General features: G+C 35.1%; 1 protein-coding gene across 1 annotated transcript in view; it reads right to left on the bottom strand.

Moving 5' to 3' along the window:
* Positions 1 to 1,055: 1,055 nt before the first annotated feature.
* The window catches only part of LOC148947891 (uncharacterized), an 83,753-nt gene continuing 77,749 nt past the window's right edge, over positions 1,056 to 7,059 (bottom strand). Inside the window, exon 5 of the transcript XR_016142310.1 lies at positions 1,056 to 1,177. The gene's annotated coding sequence lies outside the window, so the exon portion shown is untranslated. The remainder of the gene's footprint in view (positions 1,178 to 7,059) is intronic.

The following is a 7,059-nucleotide window of genomic DNA, read 5'->3' as shown; positions in this document are numbered from 1 at the left end:
TATACTTTAAAAAAGGTTCATGATCCAATTTTTTTAAATGCCTGGCATTGGCAGTTCTTTTAGTTATAAAAATTTCCCCGTCTAGAGTACCCGGATTGATTCAGACCTTGATTACCTCGGTTATTATAAGAAGATAGAAAATTCCTGGAATTTATTCCTCTGAAATTGCCCCGGTGGGGGGGATTGACGTATGAGCCATTATTAGGAGGAAGACAGCCCCCATAACCTCTGTGAAAGACCCTATTATTCAAAAACCGTCCTCTTCTAGGCTCTTAACGAGAACCTCGGCCACTTAAATTATGAGAGGGTGTGGACACCGCCGCTGATAAGGAGGCCATCCCTGAACAAATTCCGTTAATTTCTTCATATAATTTCGCCCTTTGAAATACTTCTGTAATATTTGCGCAGAACCCTTTTTCACGAATGAATCTTCTGATATTCTCATGTAATCCTTGTTCAAAGACTTGCTGTTTTAATACATTGATACCTGGAAGGAGGGATTCGCTTCCCGGAACATTTTTAACTAAAGAAGAATAGCTCTCAAATTCTGAATTAATGCGCATAAAAATCTTGCGAATGGCTCATTATTTTCCTGTCTAACTTGCATAATATGTTGAAGTTTTTCGGCCGGTGAAATTATATCAAGAAAAGCAGAGCACAGGCATTCCTTTAGCCCAGAAAAATTTGTAGCGGTCACATATTTTTCTATATACGAGCTATACGGTTCCTCAGACATTAAAGCAGCGTACCTCTCGATCATTACTGATTCTTCTAATCCCATTAATCTACAAACTCTCTGAAGGTCCTTAACCCAACTAGAAATTTGCTGTGGTTTAATCAACCTTTTTTTTAGTGGAAAATGGGTCAATTGTACTATAAGCTACATGTTGGAATACTGGAGCTGGGGTAGCTCCCGTATTAACATTAGAAGCTTGCCCAAGGGCTGAAGCTTCCGGTTTATCATTTTCCCGAGGTAGGGGCATTACTTAAGGAGAATTTAATTATAACTTACCAAACTTAAGCAACCAACTACTCCTGGAACCGAAGAAAAGGCTACTATCTATTCTCATACTTCACCAACCAGTAATTCCTTTATAAGGGTATCAGGTTGAGCAATATCCAATTATTATTTGACTGTTTCAATTTTATTATTGCGGTTAGTCTTGTTTTTATAGATCTAAAAAAAGCATAAGCGTACAGGCAAGCAGTGAAGGCGAAGAAAAATTAAAGGGATTCAATTAATTATGTTAAATTAATTATTTAAAAATATTAGAAAAAAGGATTTATAATCAAGATTCTGCTCTCTCAAGATTAAGCGTAGCATTAAAAAGCGGCGCTTTTAATGAAATAGAATCGCAGCGCGTTTTCGCTGCCACCATTTTGTAAGGGGGGGGGCGTCTCATGGTGATGACTCCATGCCCAAACTCAGCCATGAGACCCGAGATCCCCTAAATAAGCCTCAATGGACAAAATGTACCAAGTGAGAGTGAGATCTTGATAAAATCCTGACCATCGAAAATAAATAAACAAGACAGCACAGGTATAAGAAAAACTATGATTTTATTATTAAAGAAGAGAACTTTTTAACTAATAGTTATTTCATAATAATTCAATTTTCAATAATTATTATTCATAATCGAAGATCAATTCTTGTTTTATAATTGCTTGAAGTAAAGTTTATTATTATTTAAGGAAAGCAAGCATAATAACTAGTATACTAAGACTAATATGTTCCTGCTTAAAGGAATTCAATAATAATATTAAAGAATGGGATATATATATATATATATATATATATATATATATATATATATCCATTTACTAAGATTTTAACATAATAAAATTAAGAAAGAGCAAGGAACATATTAGACTTACATTCTACATGCATACGAAAAGCTTGCGCAAAGCCAAAAACCCAACTGACTTCTCCCGTCAGTGTCACCCTATATCAAAAGATATGTTCCCCTTATTTGTCAAACAAACGTAGCTAACTTCAATCCTTCTAAGAAAGGGTTTCTATTGCGAAATAAGGAAATTGTGTACAGGGAAAGGATTACAAAGATAAATTCATTGAGTTCAACATACCCTGAAAGGACATTGCCTTAAGCCGGATTCATAGCAACTTGATATTAATTCTAAAATTAGAAGGACACTTCTTACACAGCATTTGCTTTGTATCACTGAACTTAATGAACAAATATATTTAGAATCAGCATAAAAGCCATTTCTTCTGATGTACTAATTGTTATCAAAATTCATTTTTTAGAGTTTAGGTTACTATTGACCCAAGTAATGCATAACTTGCTGTTCATTACCATGAACTGTTTGATTCTACACCTTGGGCGCCCATAGGCCGAATTATAGGGGGAGGGGGCTTACCTGGTCTAATCGGCACTTCCAGTGCTGCATAATTGAAATCTCAAGACATAATATCATAGGCAGCCCGATAGCGCTGCCTAAGCAATGAGCGGTGGTGTCACAATATATTGTTTTTTGTTTTTTTTTATACCTGGGCACTTCTTACAGAATGAAATGTCCTAGGAACTTCAAAAAGAGCTCATGGAGGGCAACCAGCTCCCCCTCCCCCACGTCAATCACTTCCCCAAACACATTCAATGAAGATTTTGAGATAGCAATTTTTTTTCAGCGTAGTTTAAAGGTCTGGAAAGTATGACTTTGAGAATGACAACCCCCCCCCCCCCCAAAAAAAAAAAAAAAACAACCTCAGAGCAAGGGTTGTAGGTTATGCACTGGGGGTATATAAGTTTTTTTTTTATAGAAAGGATGGTCGTATAAACGCCAGAGGTGGCTCGTTTGATTGGTAATCAGAAGTTCTACTGGCCTTTTTAACAGTCAAAGGTGATTGGAGGTCAACCCCCCTCCCCCTGTACACCAATCATTTCCCCAAACACTTTCAATCATAATTTTTAGATAGCCGTTTTGTTCAATGTAGTTGAAAGGTCCAGATATCATGTCTTTGAAGATACCCCCCACCACCATATAGCCCTCAGGTCAAGGGTTGTAAGTTACGCCCTGGGGGCATATAAGGTTTTTGTAGAAATGGTGGTCGTATAAACTTCAAAAAGGGCTCATTGGATTGGTAATCTGAAGTTACACTGCTCTTTTTAAGAGTCAAAGTGAGAAGAAGGCAAATACCGCCATCCCCCCAACACGCACACACATGTCGTATTTTCCCGAAACGCATCTGATAGAACTTTTAAGATGGCCATTTGTTGTCGTATAAACTTTGAAAATGGCTTAGTCGGTTGGTAATTGAAAGGGCTAGTGCCTTAATATAATAGTCAAAACTGATTGAAGGGCACCCCACCCCCCGGTTTTTGAATAATAGGGCCAACTTTCACAGAGGTTGTGGGGGCTATCGTCCTCCTAATAATGGCTCATACGTCAATCCCCCCCCCACCGGGGTAATTTCAGAGGAATAAATTCCAGGAATTTTCGATCTTCTTATAGTAACCGAGGTAATCGAGGTCTGAATTAATCCGGGTACTCTAGACAGGGAAATTTTTATAACTAAAAGAACTGCCAATGCCAGGCATTTAAAAAAATTGGATCATGAACCTTTTTTAAAGTATAATCCAAAATACGCGGAGCCTTATGATAAGCTCATCACTAATTCAGAGAAAAGGATGGAGAATTCCAAGTCAGAATGCAATGACTATACACCTGATGCAGGTGAAAAGGCACCCTATCATCTTAGGACAAAAAGAATAAATCCACTATTAATGTTAGAAAATGTAATACATCGATCTGCTCCTGACTCAGGAACAGAGCAAGAGATTCCGTATTCTCTTTCTGATCATCTTCCCAATTGGAAGATTGTGCTTCCGAAAATAATGCTACGCAACTTTCTGCTATGCAGCAGGAACCTTTAATTAACACCGAAATTCAATCCTCTATACAAAGTACAGATTCTGATCCAGTAGTTGTAGAACAACAGACTGTAGCAAAAGAAAGAGAGGGTAATCCATTCTACTCGTAAAGAAGGTTAAAATAACCGTTGTATTCATCTTATCCATATTAGCAACCTCATCCGTTTCTTTCAATAGTAAATTGAACTCTTGCTATTTATGAAATTCTTATATACACTGATTGTTATATCCTCCTTTTCAACAAGAAATAAAAGTGATAAAAATTTTGCTGAATTAAAGTTTTAAACCTTGTTTTTTCTTTGTGTTAATAATTTAAAACCCTAGAGATTTTGGCTTAACTTAGGGGAATATTCATTGTCTCATTTATTTTAATCATATGTATTTTAATTTTTCAGATGTTTATAACAATTGATCGATGTTGTATTTTAAGTTAATGTCCTTATTACGATACTGTTGCCATATAATTCCTATATTAATGATGACCCAACAATATCTTACGTCCGTAACGTTTGATTTCAATTTACGAGTGAACTGGTCAACTGGGTACAATGGTCACGGAATGAAATTACAAAATTGCAATTCATTAGAATTGATCTTTTCTTGCTTTCTTCTTTTGCCCTTAGCCCTAACGGACTAGATGTAGCTAGAACTTAACTTAGAAAGACGGTGACGGATTTAGTTATGATAGATGGTTTGGTTATGTAGCTTGATGTTTGGGTTATGTGTGATTCTTCTCTAGTTACTGAGTTCTATTAACTTTTAAGCGCCAATTAACATAACAATAATGTATGCAAAAATTAATAGAAAAAAAATATATATATATATAATTTAATAAGAAGAATATTTACATTTAAATAATAATTGACCTTCTAAAACCTTTTACTTATAAGAAAAATAATAGTCGTTGTTGCCCTTATTCTGTTCAATGGCCTTCAAGAAAAGAAAAGAATCGTGTTGTAAAAAGGTTCTACGTTCCTTAATGACACAATAAGGCACGGTCGTAGATGTGAGGATAATAGACCCAGCACCGCAAAAGATAAAATAGTATTAAATCATTAAAGGCTAGCGAACAGAAGCTACCTTCAGCTGATAATCTTCTGTCTATTAATAGTCTTACAATTTTCTTGGTCACTTACTCATTCAATAGCGTTCCAGTCTAAAATTCAATTGATTTTATATTGCTGTATACTAATTATGTATTTAATTCTGTGTTTCTCTGTTTCCTTGTCTCATTATTTCTCCTTGCAAAGGCCAGCGCAATTGAGTGGGACAACTATAATATTTTTCTATAGTTATTCAAAAATATCAGGATAATAAAATCTTTAAAAAATTTTACGCAAGCTTATATTACAAGGTCGGATTTGTAAGAAATGTCCTTTTAATTTTATAATTAATATCAAGTTGCTATGCATCCGGCTTAAGGCATTATCCTTTCAGGGTATGTTTGAACCCAATGAATTTATCTTTGTAATCCTTTCCCTGTACATAATTTCCTTATTTCGCAATAGAAACCCTTTCTTAGAAGGATTGAAGTTAGCTACGTTTGTTTGACAAATAAGGGGAACATATCTTTTGATATAGGGTGAGACTGAGGAGGGAAGTCAGTTGGGTTTTTGGCTTTGCGCAAGCTTTTCGTATGCATGTAGAATGTAAGTCTAATATGTTCCTTGCTCTTTCTTAATTTTATTATGTTAATATCTTAGTGAATGGATATATATATATATATATCCCATTCTACAATATTATTATTAAGTTCATGTAATCAGGAAGATATTAGTTTTAGTATGCTAGTTATTATGATTGCTTTCATTAAATAATGATAAAAACTTTACTTCAAGCACTTATAAAACAAGAATTGATCTTCGATTATGAATAATAATTATTGAAAATTGAATTATTATGAAATAACTATTAGTTAAAAAGTTCTCTTCTTAATAATAAAATCTTAGTTTTTCTTATACCTGTGTTGTCTTGTATATTTATTTTCGATGGTCAGGATTTTATCAAGATATCTCTCTCACTTGGTACATTTTGTCTATTGAGGCTTATTTAGGGGTTCTCGGGTCTCATGGCTGAGTTTGGACATGGAGTCATCACCATGAGAAGACCCCCCCCCCCTTACAGCTGCGATCCTGAGAAAATTTACCTCATTTTCAAATTTGGGAAAAACATTCTCGAAAAGGCAAGTGATCTTATAAAAAATGACAAAGTTAAATTAAAAAATGAGAATATTACTGTCACGGGCTCAAGTTCCTACCAAGAAATATGCAGAATTTTACAATTTTTCCTAGAAGAAAGGTCGCAGATACGTGTTTTTTTTTCTCTAGAGATGATTTATCGAGCCGACGGTCCTAGAAGATTAGCAGAGGGCTCATTTAAACAAAAATGAATATAAGTTCTACAGCCCTTTTACATTGACAAAACAGATTATGGTACGTGAAAGCACTCCTTTTTGCCATTTTGTGGCCCTGAACTATTATTTTGCCCCATGGAGTACAAAGTTTCAATCAATTAAAAATTCACGTATTGAGTATCCCAGCAGTGGAGGAAGTAAAGGAGCACGGTTGCGCATTCGTTCCTGAGAAGTCACGTAATCCATACAAGTAAAGGTACTTCAGACGGGAAAACTATCTGGCGTGGGTCTAATAGACGATACTCAATACTTTTGGCGAACAGGGCTTGAACGCTCTTCCCAGATGTTTCAGCTAGATGAAAAAGAATTTAAATTTAAACTGATAAGAAACTAAAAAACAGTAAATTAATGACGCGAAGCCCAACTAATTTACTGGCTGAATTTTTATTATTATTATTAGGACAAATGAACTGACGGAAATATAAGATGTAATATAAACGAAAGAAGATCAGTCAGTGTCGGTAAAGAACATAAAAAGAAGTAACTTTATTAGCAATATCATTCAATTCAGCCGGTAAAAATGACCGGCAAGTCATTAAAACCCATTCTTCTCTCCCTCCAAAAAAAGTTTTGGCTAGTGATGCATCCGGTTATTACAAGGCAAGGTCCATGGGAAGTAATAATCGTACTTCTTAATCTCAGCCTCAAATCTCCCTGAACTTCCATCATAGGGCAACTCTTCTACAGTTTTAAGTAATATTATTTTTTCAAATTATTTTTTTTACCTTGATCTTACCATGCTAGATAGCTCAACCC

This window comes from Artemia sp. Qi Xiang Cuo, chromosome 10, assembly GCF_049724085.1.
Source record: "Artemia sp. Qi Xiang Cuo chromosome 10, ASM4972408v1, whole genome shotgun sequence".
Classification (NCBI taxonomy): domain Eukaryota; kingdom Metazoa; phylum Arthropoda; class Branchiopoda; order Anostraca; family Artemiidae; genus Artemia; species Artemia sp. Qi Xiang Cuo.
This window is presented reverse-complemented; position numbering and strand designations above follow the sequence as displayed.